The sequence below is a fragment of the Dipteris shenzhenensis genome, chromosome 18, assembly GCF_047967505.1.
Source record: "Dipteris shenzhenensis isolate YYH24624 ecotype China chromosome 18, Dip_SZ_1.0, whole genome shotgun sequence".
NCBI lineage: Eukaryota > Viridiplantae > Streptophyta > Polypodiopsida > Gleicheniales > Dipteridaceae > Dipteris > Dipteris shenzhenensis.
In genome coordinates this window covers 11728417-11749263 of record NC_141613.1, presented here as the reverse complement: position 1 = coordinate 11749263, position 20847 = coordinate 11728417, and positions in this window count along the sequence as shown.

Below are 20847 nucleotides of genomic sequence, written 5' to 3'. Positions count from 1 at the left end.
GTTCTCTTCCTAGCCTTTCCTTTTAACCCTCCTCGGAAGCTCCTCCGGAGGTTTTGTAGGTAGCGAATCAATTGTTCAATGGTTTTAAATTAGCTCCTTATTTCATGATTGGCGAACAACTTCCTCAGCTAAATCCATCCTTGCGCACGTATATTGAGAACGTGATTTTCTCATAAAATGAAGCTGCGGCACGTTAAGACATTGAGGTAGAGTGTGCAACCACTCTATTTGCATGCATCTATGAGTCTCATTTGTCTAGGAAAAGGTAGAGATTGGATGCTTGTATTTCTTCTCCTAACCTCTTTGCGCATTTGGCAAATGTTTGCCTTTTGGGTAGAGGCTTTTTCTAGGCGACCTTTGATTTCCCAAAGATAGCGAGGTGGATAGCCCTCTAGTCTTAAGTTCTAAAATGATTTTTCTTCAACCTTTCACCTTGGGACTTGACCTAGTGGAGAAAGACATGAAGATTTGCCCTCGCCCTCTTCTCATTCTTTTTCTTGAACATGTTTCTCTATCATTGGAGTCACATTTGGTGTCTCTTCCTAGATTGACTTCAATAGTAGAGGCGGTCGAGATGGATGGGGCGGCTTGTGCTAGGGTCATTGTCTCTGACCCTAACGTCAGTGAAAACCATATTATGCTTCAGCATTCGAATGGATACTTTTTTTAGCAAAGGATTAAGTTGTGAGATACTAGGATCAAGGTTGGAGTTGTAGACTCTTTGGGTAATATTTTCCAAAGTAGAAAAGGCACCCCAAAAGAAAAAGTAGTATGTTTTCTTCTGATAAGAGAGGGTAGTGGTTTGTGATTGCAAGATCCAACTCTCGAGATGGTACACTCAGAGCCTTAGCCTTTCTCTCCATCTCTGCAATAGGTGATTTTGCCAGCTAGAAGACAAGATTTTCCCATGTGGTGCACTTTGGTTACTGCCTTCATGCCTAGTATTGAGAGGGTGGGCACCCTCTTGTAAATTCGCAAAGGAACACATTCACTCTTTGGGGATTTGGCGATGTTTGCTCCATCCACTTTTGTTGATATGCATGCCCATAGTTGTGCACCTTCATATGCTAGCTCTCTGGTCACAAGATGCCTACTAGGTTGATTCTCAGTTTTCAATGGAGTTTCTCTCTCTTATCTATGGTAGGAGACTAGGTTAAGGGGCATATTTTTTCACCAACTATTAGGTCAAGGAAGCGGTTCCAATCTCATGCAATCATTAAAGGAATGTATAATCACCTTCATCTTCCTTGGATGGTCCCTTTGGCAATTTTTAAACAAGAGTGCACAAGTGCGCATGGGCATTGCCTCCTAGTTTAGTGGTAAAGCAAGTGCTTTTGGATGCAAAAGAGAGAGCAAACGATTTCTAAAAGGACGTTTGGCTATTAAAAGGCAATTTGGTAGGGTGATCTCCATACATGGCAATTTGAAAAACATAGCTTCATTCATTTGGCAATTTCAGCCATAGTCTTAGTTTTTTCCAAGTTTAGCATGGTCCTTGATGTCATGTATTTTTTCATGTTTTGCATGATGTATTTGAGAATTAGGTTTACTACAGTTGGTGGTTTTTAAATATTTGACAGAAGTCTCTTTCCATGAGATCTAATTGGAAGAACGATGTGTAACTTGCCTCTATTTAGACCTAGCTCACTGAGTAGGTTATCTTGAAAGTAGGTGACAATATCTAAGGTGGAGGGGTATGTAGCCAAAAAATTTTCTAATTTGTGAAGATGTATATGGAGGTGATGCCTCGCAAAAACATTCCCAGCTTTTTTGAGGTCTTTCTAGAACCTTTCATACCTTTATCCAAATGGCATGCAGGGTATAGATGATATTTGTGTCAAACTAGCAAGGCTAGTTGCAGGCCATATGAGCTATCTGCTATCACTAAACAACTTGTTACCCAAATGTTCTAGGTAGTAATGCGGGCCACCGCCTCCTAGGCACTATCCTTTGAAGAGGATTGGGGGTGCTATCAATATGGAAAGACAATCTTAAATGTCCCTCAGCCCCTGTAGTCTATAGGCTAAAGAGACCACATCAATGTGAAAATCATGTCGACCCTTTGTCGACCATGTTGCCATGCCCCATCTGAAGGGATGATGCATTTTGCATATCTGGGCTATGATATTGAGAAAGTACTACCATATCCTTTGTGCTACAGGCTAGCTCCATAGAGGCTCCATAGGTAGTAGGTAGTCGTCTCTAGCTCCCTTGTGGAGTGCCAATGGCAAGTCCCATCTACTCTTTTCTACGCTAGCCATTAGCTTATGAACATGCCATGTTGGTCCACAAGCCAGAAGATGTATGAGATCTTTCTTGCTATTGCACATCTAAGATTAGAACTTGGTAAGCACCTCATGAGGCAACTATAAATAACATGGCTCTGCCTACATCCCTTCTCGAATTGCTACTGTTTGGATGCCTTGATTCCAACACAAATTTCCCTTATTTTATGGTCCATGCCACTCTTCAACTTTCCCCTATCCCCTTGTCGAAGCCACTTGCTTCTAGCACCACTTGGCCCCCTCGACTAGCAGGTGCATTCACTATTTATTTACTGGATCGTCTCTACCTTTCGGACCTACACTTAATTTTTTAAAGCAAACCCACCATACTAGCCCCTTAGCAGCTAGCTTAGCTAGTGGCCCAGTAGATCAACACTCGTAGTAATTCGGTGATGTTAGCTTTGATGTCTACCTCTATCGATCAATTGTGCCATTAGACTTTTAGGATTTCTCAAATACTTTCAAAAGCTATTAAGTTCTCCAAAATAGCCACCATTGATTTGGAAGATTCTAGAGTGCACCTTGCCCAATGCAACAGGCCAAGCTCTAAGGCCTCCAAGTTTTCAATCCTTCAAAGTTTCCACATTGGATTGGGCACTTTTGTAAGCCACCAGTAGAGAGAAGAAAGTTGCAAAAAGTTTGTATAGAAAGTGAAAATCTATATTGACCATATCGTGCTTCTTTAATTACAAAGTTTTATTATACTAAGGTATTACTACCCTACTAAATTATTTTAATACTAAGGTATCACTACCTTACAAGGTTTTATTATACTAAGGTATTAGTACCCTACAAAGGAGATTTAATCTCCTAAGGTACTTAAGCTCAATTTTCTTCTCTATAAAAGGCTTTCAAAAAAGAGAGAAGGGGAGTGATTCTAAAGAAAAATGACCTTCTAAAAGGTACAATGCCTGGTAACTAGGGGCAATTTGGGCATAGAATGTTCCATTACCCAAATCAGTATTGGGACCTTAACCACGATCACCAAATCACTCCCATGAATTGTCAATGGAAGAACTACCTAGTGATTGGGAACACCATGATAAGGAGTTCAATGGAATCAATTGCTGCTAGTATGATGAGTATGTGACTTGGTCTAGCATTGTAAGCCATTATATCTTGCAAGATGACCAGTATATACCACTTTACTATGGCCCCTATTTCTCAAAAGGTGAGATATATGGACACCTTGACAAGGAGACCACCAATTCAATGCTATACATGTCAACATCCTCATAGGGTCAACGAGGGTTTGTACAAAAGAGTAGATAATCCACCAATATCATGTTTTTATTGTCAAGGACCTCATTCCTTAAAATATTGTCCCTACAAGGACACCCCACCTGCACCGATTGTGGCCCCTCCAAACACACAAGCACCATTGTGCATTGGGTGTGGAGTTAGCCTCCTCTATAAGGATTGCTCAATGCGGAGACCAACAATGCAGGCTACTGCACCTACGAGTGCAAGCCTTAATCTACACAACATTGAGGAGGATAGGCATCCTCTATATCCTTGAATGTAACTATGAGGGTGTAGGCCAAAGAATTGAATAAAGAGTTGTGTAAGCAAGCAAATAGAGACAAGGCCAGTCCATCAGAGGAAACTTGATCTATGTGTAGAAATGCTAAAGGTGCCTCTAAGATCAGAAAGGGCCATGATAAGTTCAACGTCCAAGATGGGTCAGATGAAGAGAGTGCCATCCTAGCCACACCATCTTCTTCTAGTGGGGCTATCTCAAATGGAGGCCTGATCAGTCCTCTTCCCAAAGAAGTCAAGGAATCACTAAGAACCCCTGCCTAGGGTAGAGTTGCAATGCCCAAGGGTCATGAGGAATACCCAAACTCCTTGGTAAGAGAAAGAACGCCTTATTGAGGTGCAAAAATTGGTGCATGAGTGCCAATAAAAGTTTGATCAAAGACTTAAGGCAAGCAAGGGAGTTGATACAATCCATTCAAGGCATTGAGTAGTCAACTGAGCCTCTAAATCCTTGCAAGTGCTCAAAAGACTAGAAGAGCAAATTACTTGTGATCTTAACAGAGGGGTCCACACTAATATAGAAATCTTTGAGAGAGGAACCCGCCTTGCAACAACTAAAGAAGTACAACAACATGTCCTTCTATGGATTTGAAGATCCAAACTAGTGGGCCTGGAACCGATCATTAGGCCTCGATACATTGCCATTCTCTATGGAGAAACCTCTTGGATTGGATAAGTAGGCACATAGTAGCTTCTGAGCCCACTGTTCTTGAGATGGTCGAATCCCCAAATGCCTCCAACAATTCTTGAAGGTATCAATCAACAAATTGGCCTAGTACTTTGAGGGTGATGACATAAATGCAAGGCTACCCATATCCTATCATGAAAAAAAAGTAACAACAATTTGAGATGGAGGAGATGGTGTTAGCATCATCACCAAACAATGTTTGGCAAAGTGGGGAAAGCCCCACATGGACAATACCTCCTTGATAGTGAAATTGGCTGATGGAGCCATAGCTTGATTAGTCGGTGTACCAAAGACACTAAATTAAAAAAAATTATCCTCACATATCAGGAGTGCCTTGTTGTTATGAAATTTCAAAGTAGAGCGATTCATACAAAATCATGCTTGTTGGCAAAACTTTTTTGCTTATGGTAGGATTGGTCCATGATTGTAGCTCCAATACTATTTACCTATGAAAGGAAGAGCAAGTCATGAGGGTGAATATCCAAACTTGAAAGGCTAGCCCGCATCCAAAAATCTATTCACAGATGAATTCAACACCATCAATAGGTTGACATCATTAAATGTGTTCAAAGATTATAAGGAAGAGGGCAACAACAAGAGTCCTAAAGACTCTTGATGTGCTCCTTTACTCGAGTTAGAAGAATCACTAAATTGGATGCATACAGTAGCCACAATAAATCTACCAACTTCTAAAGGAGCTCAAATTATGCACCTTGACAAAGATCAACCTATCACTGTTACACTTTTTACACCATAAAAGCGATACTACTGAACCTACAATTGATAACTCCATTGATACTATGGAGACATGTGTTACTCCATCTCAGATTTAGGTAGACATGGCATCCGCTAATACAACATGCCAAATATAGGCCTTGGTAGATGGTTGAGTGAGCAACTGTGAAGATAGTGGGAGAGAGGGAAGGAGTCTCACTTGCAGCTTTCTCACATAAACAATTGGGGGAATACACACAAAGGTGGAGGCTGAAAACAGTTTTCCTCTTCTTAGTTGTGAAAGCCAAAAGAACTCTGATACAAAGAAATAGAAGAACCCTATATGTGGGTCTCAAACCAAACTCAACTAACTAAGGTGGCATACTAACTGAGCCACGAACTAGTGTAGATAAGGATAGCTGTCATCCAGCTATTATTCGTGGGCGGTGTACCAACTGCATCTCCAGCTAACAAGTCGGTGACATAAGTACACAACGGTCACCGTGGCATATCTCGAGTGGAGCTCGATATCTCAACACTCCCCCTCGAGCTCAATCCCAAATCCTGCTCACCAAGCAGGTCTCTGAACTTGCGCAGCTTCTCTGCGCCCAATGCTTTCGTGAATATGTCAGCTACCTGATCCTCTGTGCTGACATAAACTAGATCAATAAGACCTAGTAAAACCTTCTCCCGCACATAGTGATAATGTACCTCAATGTGCTTTGTTCTAGCATGAAAGACTGGGTTCTTTGCCAAGTGTATACTGCTCATGTTGTCACAATAAATGACAACCGGCCCATCTGTAGACTGATGCATATCATAGAGTAGCTTATGCAACCAAGCTACCTCACATGCAGCCATTGCTGCACCCCTGTACTCAGCCTCTATGCTCGACAAGGCAACTGTAGGCTGTTTCTTGCTGCTCCAAGTGACTGCAGCACTCCCAAAAGAGAACATATATCCACTGGTAGATCGTCTATCAGAAATACTACCAGCCCAATCAGCATCAGTGTATCCATGCAACTGTATCTAAACCCCAGCCTCATAAAATAGTCCATACTGCAATGCAGACTTCACATACCTGAGTATGCGTCTAGCCGCATCCAAATGCGGTTTCCTTGGAGCCTGCATAAACTGACTTACCAACACAACAGCATAGCTCAAATCTAGCCTGGTAATAGTCATGTAAATCAAACTTCCTACTATGCGTCTGTACATAGTAGGGTCTTCCAGAAGCTCACCTGCATCTGCGCTCAGCTTCACATTCTGCTCCAAAGGAACTGAAATAGGCTTACAGCCTGTCATCCCATATTTGGACAGCATGTCCAATCCATACTGCCTCTGCAAGAGCTGTATCCCACTTGGTGATCTAATCACCTCAATGCCCAAGAAATAACGTAGCTCTCCCAAATCCTTCATCTCAAACTTCTACCTCAATAGCATTTTCACATGAAGGATATCTTCATCACTATCGCCTATGATGATCAAATCATCAACATAAATGACCAGCAGCATAATCCCTTTCTCTGTTTTTCTCACATAGAGTGAGAAATCTGCCTTGGAAATCTGAAAGCCAATAGTGACAAGATACTGTCCTATCTTGTCAGACCATGCTCTAGGTGCTTGCTTCAAGCCATACAAGGCTTTCTTCAACCTGCAAACAAACTCAGGATGAGTAGCATGAACATAACCTGCTGGCTGCTCCATAAAGACCTCTTCTTGCAAATCACCATGCAAGAAGGCATTCTTTACATCCATCTGATGTAAAGACCATCCCTTTGATACAGCCATAGCAATGGCTGCTCTTACGATTGCCATCCTTGCAACCGGGCTGAAAGTTTCTTCATAATCAATGCCATATGTCTGTGCATACCCCTTGACAACTAATCTTGCCTTGTATCTATTCACAGAACCATCTGCATTGTGCTTGATCTTATAAACCCACTTACAGCCAATTGCATTCTTGCCTTTAGGCAAAGGCACCAATTCCCATGTAGCATTATCATCCAAGGCATCCATTTCTTCATCCATGGCTTTCTCCCATTTTTCATTTCCCATGGCTTGCTCAAAAGAAGTGGGTTCTGGTTCCTGTATCACTTTGACCATATAGGCACAGTGAATGGCTGTAAATCCATCATATTTCAGCCTATCCATAGGATACCTAACCCTGATAGACCTGTGCAAAATAGGCTCACTTCCAGGTGCTCTCAAAACATCCCTGGTCTTCCTTACTCCAGGTGTAACAACAGAAGGAATACCCAACTCATCATCAATGCTCTGTTCTGAGCCACTGGATTCACCATCCACACAAGAGTGACCTGCATTGACATCAAACATGGGCTGATCTACCTTCTCTTTTCCTTTTCGTGATACCTGCGTACCACTCTCTGCATTGCTTTGAGGGGATTCTCCTGATCTCAATCTGCCTGTCCATGGCGAAGTATGTGAACCACTGGTAGAGGACACTCCAGGTCCACTGATATTTTGTGATTGCTGCTGTGCATTCTGTGCAACATTACCATTTTGTGCATCTACATCAATCATCACATTTACTGGTTTATACCAGCTGCTCATCTCATCAAAAACAACATCTTTGCTCACTGTGAACTTACGTGTAGAAGGGTTATAGCATCTATACCCTTTCTGCTGCAGAGAATAACCAATAAAGACGCACTTCTCAGCTTTTGGATCCAACTTGGACCTCAACTAATCTGGCACATGGACATAGGCAATGCAACAAAAAATTTTCAAATGAGAAATATCTGGTTTCCTACCAGTATACATCTCCTCTAGCGTCATGCCATGTATTGCTGCAGTGGGAGTCCTGTTCATTATATAAACTACTGTAGCAACTGCTTCAGCCCAATAATAATATGGTAGATCTTTTTCATTTAGCATAGCCCGAGATACCTCTCCAATATGCCTGTTTTTTCTTTCTGCAATTCCATTTTGCTGTGGGGTATGACTGCATGAATATTGCTGCTTTATACCATGCTCCTACAAGAACCTTGCAAACTCATTTGAGAGGTACTCTCCCCCTCCATCTGACCTTAGGCATTTTATTTGCAGGCCTGTTTCTTTTTCAACCATAGCTTTGAAAGCTTTGAAGTGCCCAAACACTTCACTTTTCTTTTTCATAAAATACACCCACAGTTTTCTGCTGAAGTCATCAATAAATGTGACAAAATAGTGACAGCCTCCAATAGATGCAGCTTTTGTAGTCCACACATCAGAGTGGATTAATTCCAATGGCTTTATACTCTCTTGAACATGCCTAGGAAAAGGTTTCCTTGCCTGTTTCCCAAATTGACAGGCTTCACAAACCTTGTGCATTTTTGCAACCTTGAATTTAGGCAATCCTGCAACAATATTTTGGGCTTGCATTGATTTAAGTCGCTGTATATTAACATGACCAATGCGTTTGTGCCAGATATCAATATCTGCAACTACACCGGTCCCATGTGCAAACATTGTTGCACTCAATTCAGGCATGTCTACATCCAACGTAAACATCCTGCCCTTCTTCTTTCCTTTTGCTATCAAGCGACCATTATTTTTCATATCCTCAACAAAGCATCCATGAGGATTAAATCTAACCTGCAAGCCCTGCTCAACCATTTGACCAACAGAAACCAGGTTCTTGGTGATGTTCGGGACATGAAATACATCAGACAAGTATTTCTTTTTCCCATCCTGCATAGACAAAGGAATTTTGCCAATCTGCACAATAGGATGTGCAGTATCATTACCAGTCTCCACAAATCCTAGTTTTTCCATTTTTCTTGCATCCTGCATCCATTCAGCGTGACCTGTCATGTGGTTTGATGCACCCGAGTCAACATACCACACATCATTGCTTTCTTCTGCACTTGTTACAAAATTTGTCATATGCTGCACCATAAACAAATGCTCATTTCTGTCATCACCCTGTCTACTAGAGGATGCATAATTGCCTTGCTGCAATTTTCCATTCATAATGTTATTCTGCTTTTTATAGCAGTCCTTAGCCATATGACCCATTTTGCCACAATAGTAGCATTCAATATTGCTGTTTGCATTTTGGCCTCTCTGCCATCCACCACGGCCTCTTTGGCTCCCCCTGCCTCTAGAGTTACCACGTCCTCCTGCATAGGACTGGTTTTCTTGCGTTTGCTGCATATTCTGATTTCTACCACGGCCTGCAGATCGGCCTCCTCTACCTCTGCCTCTACCTCTGCCAGCATTTGAGTAGAAGACAGTTTCTTTTGAAGTTCCTGCTGAAGAAGATGCACCACCATTTCTCTGCTCTTCGGAAATTAGAAGAGCAATCAACTCCCCAAAATCAAGAAATTTTTCACGGACGGCAATGGATGTCCGGAACTGTGCATAATCCTTTCCTAGACCATTCAAGGTCACAGAGACCAAATCGTCATCATCCACTGGCGACCCAATGGAAGCAAGTGCATCTGCAATTTTCTTCACTTTCATGTGGTAGTCATTTATGCTCAAATTTTCTCTCTGCACATTGTGCAACTCCTGTTTGAGTTGCATTTTCCTGGCTTGCGTATTTGTGCTGTACATTTTTGCCAAAGTATCCCATGCCTCCTTTGGCGTATTCGCATCCTGAATATGCACAATCATGGAGTCCGAAATACTGATAGACAGCCAGTACATAACTTTCCTGGCTCTCTCATGCCATCCTTTGAATGCCTGCATTTCCTGTTGACTGGGAACATTAGGAAGAATAGGTTCTTCTTCATTTCCTGTAATGAACTCCCAATAGCCTTTTCCCATCAAGAAATTCGTCATTCTAAAGTTCCATGCCTGGAAGTTGTTCTTGTCAAGCTTTTCAGTGACAATCTATGAAAGAGAATCAGATGCCATTACAGAACACTGCAAAATATTCTGTCACTGCAAAAAAACACAGCTTTTGCCTCACACGGGCAGAACTGCAAAACTGACGAAAGTGGTATTTCACCACACAGTCACTTCCTAGTGACGATTTTGCATCAACAGGCAACAAGCATGAATCTGCAACTCCCAATATCTCTGCACAAAGGCATACGATGCAATTTCTACGGCAACTTTTCACCGACCTGCAGAACAGTGGTCGCAAGAAAAAAACAGGGCCTTTTTTTTTTTTTTGAGTGCCTGCGGAAAACTTCCGTCTCCAAAACGGGCCCCGAAATGACCTCGAATCAGAAAAATAACGTTACAAAGGGCTTTGCCCTTACCCGCAGCATATACTACCCTCTCGCCACACCGCGAAGGGCGTCTCAATCTGAAACAGTGAACTCTTGCACTTTTGGCTGTGCTACCTGCAGAGATTTGCTCCCAAACTCAAAATAGGAAAGCAACACTGGTCCTCTTACCAAGACACCATGAACTTGGCTTGCTTTCTTGAGCTCCTTACCACGAACAAGGCTCTGATACCATGTGAAGATAGTGGGAGAGAGGGAAGGAGTCTCACTTGCAGCTTTCTCACATAAACAATTGGGGGAATACACACAAAGGTGGAGGCTGAAAACAGTTTTCCTCTTCTTAGTTGTGAAAGCCAAAAGAACTCTGATACAAAGAAATAGAAGAACCCTATATGTGGGTCTCAAACCAAACTCAACTAACTAAGGTGGCATACTAACTGACCCACGAACTAGTGTAGATAAGGAAAGCTGTCATCCAGCTATTATTCGTGGGTGGTGTACCAACCGCATCTCCAGCTAACAAGTCGGTGACATAAGTACACAACGGTCACCTTGGCATATCTCGAGTGGAGCTCGATATCTCAACAGCAACAACCTCATCTCCTAGGAAGCATCAAAACATCTCAGCTAGGTACTCCACGTATGAGATTTTGAAATTCAACTCATAGGCAGTAACTCAAGTAAGGTTGTTGGTTCTTTAATGATGAATGTTTCCATGGGAAATCAACTTGTGTCTTGTAAATTTTTTGTAACTCTTGTAGGTACCTTAATAGTCATGGTAGTAGTTCTCAGTAGAAGTTGGGATCCAAGCCACTTATAGAGAGTTGTTAGATGATGAAGTTAACCCATTAACATGTATCGATCACTACCAAAAGGACCATTAGGAAAAAAGGGAGCTCATTTTGGGGCCTTGTAAGAAATTCACTATTTTCTCTTTTCTCTCTCTACAAAAGCAAGAAAATATGGATACTTACATGAGAAATGTCAATGTGAAAAGGAATAAATATATTCTTTCACATGCTTTACATTCAATGTTCATATAAAAGCAACACTTTTCTGTGCAGAATTTGGTGATTCTGACTCTGCAGATGTGTTCGGAACGGCCCAAAACCCCAAGAACGGCATTGGAAACGTTGGAATCGGACATCCGGAGGCTCGGAAACGGCCAAAAAAGGCCGAAAAATGCAATTTGCAGAAAAACGCGATTTGGTACTTTTGAAGGCACTGGAAACGCTGGAATTGGACATCTGGAGGCCCGGAAACGGCCAAAAAAGGCCGAAAAACGCGATTTGCAGAAAAACGCGATTTGATACTTTTGAAATTCCGTTCTTGGGGTTTCGGGCCATTCCGGACGCGTCTGCGGTGTCAGAATCACCAAATTCTGCACAAAAATAAAATTTTTAAAGATTCAAATTAGATCACCTCATTAATGTGACATGCTTCTACGAACATATAGTACTATTTCTTTTTCTTATTTTCATCTTCTTTTGTTGAATTTTCAACGTTATGTTGGCCCACTCCTGATTGGTCAAGAGCCTATTTTCTCTCTCTTGTAAAAGGCCCCAAAATGAGCTCCCTTTTTTCCTAATGCAACAATCAAGCATCAACATCAGCATCTACTTCCACTTCCTAACCTCTACAAGAGCCTCAACAACAAAGATGACAAACAAGAAGAGAAACCAAGACTGTGGGTCCAAAAAGATCTACAAGAGGCTCGAGGATACTTTGAAGATGAGTCATATATTTGAATTTTGATGAAACCTTGAACATGGAAAGCCACCCCATTATGTAAAAAAAAACTATCTTTTGCCATCCAACAAGGAAGGTGCATTCCCGTTGGGTTCCCACAATACTTCTTAAGGGTCAGGGATATTACCTTGGAAACTCTTATATTTGGGTACGCATGGTATTGTCTGTAACAATTGCAACTCCATCATCTTCAAGAAGCAATGATAATGTGCTCAATAAATAGTAGAAGAAAGAAGGGAGGCCAAAGGCTAAAAAATCATCCTCATCAACAAATGAGAGGCAACCATCAGATTCAAGCCTACCCATTATTGATTCTGGGAAAGCCTTAGCTATGCAAGGTGAAAGCTGTTCAAAAGTGGAAAAGTGGGATATTGGGGAATTGATTTTGTACAAGGGAAAGATAAGAAGGTGTGCTACAACATCAGATGCCACACAAAGGAAGTTGTCAAGTAGTCTTGAACATCAGAGAGTTCAAGTTCTGACTTAACCGATGAAGAAGAAGAGATAGGATGTAGCTCCGAGGAGTCCAATTCAGAGGGTGAGCTAGCAGGAGTGGCCTTTGGTCTTTGTCTTGGTGGTGATCAGGAGAAGTCAAAAGGGAACAAGGTGGTGGTACAAGAGGATCCTGTAGACACTTCATGTGGAAAATGTGGAGCACATTGAATGACACCAATGCAATGAAAAGCTTCTTGGTGACTATCTATCGATAGTGAGAAGCTCTAGCACTTGGATATGTTGGATAATTTCCCATATATCTTTGCAATAAGCTATTCATAGGTTCAACTAGTCTCGCTTGTGGAGCACAAGATTGAGTTGAAGCCAAAAAGCAAGCCAATTGTGCAATGCTTAAGGCAATTGTGGATGATCCAAGCTAAGGCCCTAAAGAAAGGGGTAACATAACTCCCTAAGGCTGGAATCATCTTTCCTGTTGATTATTTAGAATGGATAACTCCTCTAGTTGTCATACCAAACAAAGAAAATAAGTGGCAGGTTTGTGTGGACTTTCATCCTTTGAATGCATGCACTAAGGTGCCATTCTCAAAAATTGCATATGAATGATACTAGTGGCATTCTCCCCATGGGGTCATGCATATTGGCACCAGTTCCACTTTCCATGTGAGTTTATGGACATTGGCACCACTTCAATTCTCCATGTGGGCCATTCTACATGACCTCAGAGGGAGAATGGCACATGCTCTAGAAACCCCACAAAAATAAAGGGACTACTGCCCTTCTCCAAAATCTCAGGCCCATTCTATGTTAATCTTGTATATGGTGAATGCTCACATGAATACTTCTTCAATAAGGAAGAATACAATATATGGCTCCTATGATCTCTTGGAGGATGCTAGATATATAGACCCAACACCTTAAGATGGATAAGCGCATCTTGTGTATTGTGTAAAATTTGAAAATCTTCAAGTACTATGCCTTACTATGTATTGTGTGTGCATTTTCTCAAGCAAATTAGTTAATACACTCTCCTAACCATTCTAGATGTTTAACCATTCACTACAAGGCACAAGCCATTTTCCAACGGAAATACCGACCTTTTTTACACTAAGCTTTTTTTTTTTGACAGGCACAAATGTTGGTATTTACGTCGCTATTAGTGTCAAAAAAGAATGACCGCTATATACCGACATTGGTAAACGTCGCTATATAGAGACCCTAGTAAACGTCGCTATATAGCAACACTCGTAAACATTGCTATATAGCGACGATTAACAAAAGCTTTAAAAAAACATTAGTGGGGCCAAACAGGGGTTAAACCAATGTTTTGCCTCACTAATGTGGTTTTTTTAGTAATTACAAAAGAATGTTGTCTGTTACAAAATTTCCCTTGTGAAAAGGGTGATACAAAATCACTCAAATGAGCCGAGTGACAGAAGCATATACATGCCGAAGATATACAACATTGTTTGTTAACAAAATTATCCTTTCGAAAAGGGCGATACAAAATCGCTCAAACAAGCTGACATATAGAAAGCATATACATGTTGAAGTATATGCAAACTACCTCCAAACTACTACTATTACTACTACTAATATTGCTCATCCGAATCATCATCCTCGTCGCGCTGGCATGATCCTTGGCCCTTGTGACCTGCGCCTGATCCCTGGGTCTCAGAGCTGTGCCTGATGCCTGGCCATCGTCGAAGCCGTGTAAGCCTAATCCCTCATCATCACCGCTCACCTCCATGTTGATGGGACATTCAAGCTTTGATTCTAAGAGTGAAACCATATTAATTGGAAATTAGATTGAAACTTAAAGAATAAAACAATTTAAAAAGTGAGATTACAAGTAGGCATAGACTTATACCGTGCGAGCAACCACCTCAACCCAATCGACCCTCACTCCCAGCACCTCCTGCTCAATAAACCACAGCTTTGTTCCTATGCTAAACTCGCATCTCATCTCTGTGTCTATGGGAAGGTGACCCATCGTAGCTTGCTGTGGGCCCAATTTATGAGAGTTAGATAAAGTGCATGCAACATGTACAAAAAAAATAGAACAATACATTAAATGAGAAGAAGTAGACTTACCACAGTTGCCTCGAACACCAACCATTCGCCTGCACCAAAGTGCAAAGTACCTATGGAGTCCAACTGTCTCCTCGCAACCCTCCTCTGACCCTCAAATAGTCCAGGAAGGTCCTTGTACTGCTTCTTGAAAATTTTCTAGTCAGCTTTGTCTACCCAGCTGAGTTTAGCCTTCCCCTTTGCGATGGAAGTATGCAAGGTTGACCTATGATGCTTCAAGACCCCACCCATGTACTCTTTCATGTAATCCAAATTGAACTCCCAATTTGGGGGTTAGGGTATTGTCTTTTCAATTCATCGATGATTTCCTTCTTCTTTTGGTTATTCTGGTACCGCCAGTCAGTAACTATGCTGCTCTTGAGTGGTGGCTCATCAATTGGGCAATCACTACTGAGCCCTTTTTATTTTCTATTATCTCTCCAACAACCATGATTTCATAGGACAGGTCCTCAATCGGGTAAGGAGGACTCATGGTAGTGGTAGAGTCAGAGCGAGTGGTGTTACTACGAGTGCTTACAGAGTGAGGAGTAGCAGTGGGAGTTGGAGAGGCAAGGGACCTGACTGGTACTGGGTCTCGGGACCAAGTGGAGACCTGTAGGGATGTGAGTGTGCTGACTCATCTACATCTCCCGAGTCAGAACAACATAAGCGACCCTTCCTACTCTTCCTTCCCTTACAATGGGCACACCCAAGTGATGACCCCTCAATCGAAGGGGCTAGAGGGGATGGCTGGACAATAGGTCTAGCCATCAGTGTAGGAGAGGGATTTGCTGAGGTCCTCTAGGATAGCAGAGAGAAGAATCTCGCTACCTCCGGATCGGTCATCTATGTGACAAACTCATCGGGACTCCTGACAAAGCCATGGGCTACTAGCAAAGGAGTTTCCCAAGGGGTAGTCACAATGCTAGGTCCGAGAGGAGTCATGCCAAGAGTAGTCATAGGGATAGGCCCTTGAGGTGTTGCCTGAGTGGAATCAAAGTCAGGAGAGTACAGATCATGATGTCTCCTCCTACGAGGGTTTTCGTACTCGTTTCATTGGACATACGACTTGATCCCATGTCTAATTTGGGGCGATTGGACAAATGTAGACACAAACACAAAGACAAAAACAAGAACGGGTAAGAAGCGGATAGACAATTAATTACTTAAGATAATTATGAAATTCAAACTCAAGAAATTATGAAAAGGAAATTAATCACTTGTGAAAATTATGAAATGACATTAATGCATAAAGGATAAATATGAAAGGACAATTATTTACTTAAGACAATTATCAAAAGCCAGTTTTGAAATGACAAATATTTATGAAAGACAAGTGGAATCCAAGAAGATTTTCATATATAAAAAATAGAGACCAAAAGTATGTCTCCAAAATTATGTATATAAAAAATATATGTCTCCAAAAGTATGCTTAAGCAAAATTTGTCTCCAAAAGAGACATTCTCCAAAAATGCCAAAATGGTGGATGAGATCTACTACTCTGCATTAGTGTCTGAGGTACCTTCCTCCTCTGCGCCGTTAGGCGGGTCACTGGGGACCTCATCCTCCACCTCCTCTAATATGTGGTCATGCTCTTCAACGATTATGTACTCGCAATCCATGAATGCCTCCACACAACCCATTATGTCCTTTACACAATCATATCTGAGGCTCCACCAGTCGTGGCAGTCTCTCCACAACTTACGGAGATCCCATAGGTTGTGTTGTGCATTCATTAGTCGCCCTTGCTCCACTACCCTTTGACTTGGACCCCACCCAAGTGCATGCACCCCCATGTTGTACTTCACCCAGTTGCTCTCTTATGCAATCTTCTCTTTTACATAAGCTAGCAAAGAAGCTATGTCTATAATCTTTGCGATGTAGGGAACTGGGTTGGGGTTTAGGGAGGACACCCATGAGTGAGGGCATGGTTGTTCCATTTAAAATTTGTTTGAAAAAAAAAACAACCAAATACGACTAAGGAGCATGTGAAAAAAGAACCGAATACGACTAAGGAGAATGAAATAAGCGTATGCATAAGAGGGAAAGCATATGCATAAGAGAAGGAAAATCATATGCATAAGAGAAAAATAGAGAACCATAAGAGGATAATCATATGCTTATGCATAAGCATAAGCATAGGCAAATGCATATGCTCATGCATAAGCATAAGCATAAGAGAAGGCAAATGCATATGAGCATATGCTCATGCATAAGCATAAGCATAGGCATAGGCATTTGCTTATGAAAAGAAGAGAAAGAGAGAGGAAAAAAGAGAGGGGAAAAGAAGAGAAGAAAGACGGGAAAAGAAGAGAAGGAAGAGGGGAAAAGAGATTGAAAGAGGGGAAAAGAGCATAAGCATAAGAGAAGGAAAAACATATGCATAAGAGAAAAAGAGAGAAAGCATATGCTCATGCATAAGCATAAGCATAGGCATAGGCATATGCTTATGAAAAGAAGAGAAAAAGAGAGGGGAAAAGAAGAGAAGGAAGAGGGGAAAAGAAGAGATTGAAAGAGGGGAAAAGAGCATAAGCATAAGAGAAGGAAGAGGGGGAAAGAGATTGAAAGAGGGGAAAAAGAGATTAAAAAGAGGAGGAAAAGAATAGGGGAAAAGAAGAGAAGGAAGAGGGGGAAAGAGATTGAAAGAGGGAAAAAAGAAGAGGGGAAAAGAGCATAAGCATAAGAAAAGGAAAAACATATGCATAAGAGAAAAAGAGAGAAATCATATGCATGAGCATATGAGCATATGCTCATGCATAAGCATAGGAAACTACATATGCTTATGAAAAGGAGAGAATAAGAGAGGAAAAAAGAGAGTGGAAAAGAAGAGAAGGAAGAGGGGAAAAGAAGAGAAGGAAGAGGGGAAAAGAGATTGAAAGAGGGGAAAAGAGCATAAGCATAAGAGAAGGAAAAGCATATGCATAAAAGAAAAAGAGAGAAAGCATATGCTTATGCTTATGCATGAGCATATGAGGGAAAGAGGGGGGAAAGAGGGAGCAAAAGAGAGAAAGAGGGGAAGAAGAGGGAATAAGAGAAGAGAGGGAAAGAGAGGGTTCCTATGCCCATCACTGTAGCTATCACCTTAACACTACAGCTAGCGCTTAAGACACTAGCTGCAGGCCAATGCAAATAACGAAAATAACAAAAGGAAAAAAGAGGAAGCACTTTCTTACTTGGAAAAGTGACGCTCGGTGTTTCGTGGAGTGGCCCTACAAAAAAGAGAAAACATACCATTTTTTCAGATAACTAATTAGAGAAAGGAGGAGTTTGGAGAAGCAACTTTTCAAAGGGATTGGATTGAGGAGACAAGCATAAGCCTACAAACAAGGAGAAAGGAGAGAAAGAGAAATACCAAAAAGAGAAGAGGTGTCTTCTTTCTTTCACCAAATCTCGTTTTTTGTCCTTAACCTCTAAAAATCAAGCATGAAAATTAGCACATAGACTTAGCAATACAAGGAGAAATATGCTTCAACACTCACAAAATGAAATCTCACAAAAAATGAACCTACATTGCTTAAAAAGACACACCTTCTTGAAAAACATCCTTTCACACAAGCAGAGAGGGAGAAGGGTGGAGAGGGAGCACAAGTGTTGGGAGAGGGGCTGGGTAGGGGTGAGGAGTGTGGGGAATAGAGAGGAGGAAAGCAAGGTTGTCAAATATAACGTGGGAGAATCGATTTTTACTTTTCCTGCAATAGAGATGTAAAAGACGACGTCACGCGAGGTTTTGGGTTTTAGGCCCCAACGTCACTATATAGCGACACTGGTCAATCACTATATAGCGATGGTTATATCCTAAAAGCATCACTATATAGCGATGGAACAGGGGAAAGAGTCGCTATATAGCGATGGTTCAGGGCACTTATTGGTAGAAGAGAAGAAAGGAGCTCATGGGTGGCTATTTTTTGGATCTTAATAGATTTCCTTGCAGCTCATGTTGTCATTTTGGAGGTGTGCAGATGGAAGGGATGAGTGTCGTTAGATGATGCGCCAACGCCTAGGAGTGCAGAGTGGCTTAGGGAGAGGTTGTATTGTCATTGCACTCATTGCAAGCAAGAAGTACGATATCAACGTCATATTGTCATGCGCCACTTGCGGACATATAGGAAGGAGCCCAAACCAGTACCCACCATTAGTGTTGCATGTGGTGATGGATCATCGGTAAGTCAATGCTATTTGAGTTCATGATTAATATTGCATACGTACACAACATGAAACCTTGAGACAAGATCTTATATTTACACAAAATCTTGAGACGCGATGAGGAGGGTGGCGAGAGTGCGCATATACCTTCACACTTTGAGCAAGACTATAGTCTCTCGGATGTGCCAGATGATGACGAGGGTATGATGGAGATGATGGATTCTATTTTTAGGGGCACTACATCACATGTACACGTGATTTTTGAGTTTGAGGTAAATATGCAAGAGTTGCAATCATCATAGTTGTACGAGGGTGCTAGGATGTCTAAACTACGGGCTTGTCTCTAATCTTGAATCTGCAAGCAAAGTATGGGTGGTCGGATACAAGTGTCTCAGCCTTAATAAGTTTAGCTCCCACATTAATTTGACTCATTATTTGGATATTGTTTGTTTTGAGAATCATCATGTATGTTTGAGAATCATCATTATTCAAAGACTATGTATGTTTGAATTGTGATAGGTTGCTCCAAAAGATGTTGCCTACACCAAATACCATGCCCGCATCAAGACATGAAGCAAAGAAGATGCTAACAATGGTGCGTATGGATTATGATACCATCCATGCTTGCCGTAATGATTGTATTCTCTTTCATCGTGAGCATGGAGATTTGGCTAGTTGTCCGGAGTGTGGGGAACAACAGTATAGAGATGACTTGCAAGGTATACCGATAAAGGTCTTGAGACACTTTCCCATCATTGCAAGAATACAGCACATGTTCTGATGCAAATCCATAGCAAACTTAATGACTTGGCATGCATCTCATCGGTCCATTGATGACACATTGAGGATTCCCATAGATTATGCAGCTTGGAAGCATATAGAGAATCAGTGGCCAGACTTTGCAAGGGAGACACGCAACTTACATCTCGGGCTCGCCATGGATGTCGTGAACCCTTTCGGGTTACGCTCGACATCTTGGTCGACATGGCCCATAGTCTTAGTTAATTACAATATCCCACCATGGCTAACCATAAAGAAGGGACACCTCATGCTTACACTACTTGTGCCAAGGAAGTACAAGGCCAAAAATATGGATGTGTACATAGCACCTTTGTTAGAGGAGTTACAGATCTTATGGAGAGCAGTGCGGGTATTTGATATTTCCAGAGCTCCTAGACATACCAATGATATTTTAATCAGGGGTATCTTAATGTGGACCATGCATGACTACCTAGGATATGGAGAGTGCGCAGGTACGTGGTTGTGTCTTTACATGTATAATATAGGATTATGCTTTTATAACTCTCTTTCGCATGCATGTCTTATACTAACACATTCATGCACACGTGCAGGACTTGTTACAAGTGGGTACCATGCTTGTTCTATTTGTGGACTAGGTTTGAAACTGCGTGCATGATACTCCAAACATATGAGGAAAAATGTTTATGAAGGTCATGCTCGATACCTTCCGCTAGACCATCTTGTGCGTGGAGGTCAGTTTAATCCACCACCACCATATTTCAAGACAAGTGACTGGATTCAAGCTTGGAGGGCGAATGGAGAGGAATCTCCTCTGGTATGAAGAGGCTATCCATCTTTCATCAGCTTCCCTATTGGGGTCAGTTACAAATCAATCATCTCTTGGATCCCATGCATATCTTCAAGAATGTGGGGGCTACTGTTTGAACACACTTTGTCGGTTCCAAAGACTTGAGAGGAGTGCGAGAATACTTGCATGCTATGAACAGGATGTCTCGTTTGTGGCCCCAAGTATGTGCTTTAGGAAAAGTTATCCTCCCAAAAGCAACATGGATCCTCTCCAAGAGAGAGGAGGCAGTGGTCAAGGCGGACATTGCCTCTTTCGAACACCCACAGGGTACATGCATTGCTTGAAAGGAGCATTTTCAAAGGACAATAAGCTTAGTGCGCTCAAGTCCCATGATTGGCACATGGTCTTATAGGTATTCTAAGCTGTAGGATTAGTGTACCGATAATCGTGATGCATTAGTGTAATTATGATTATGTT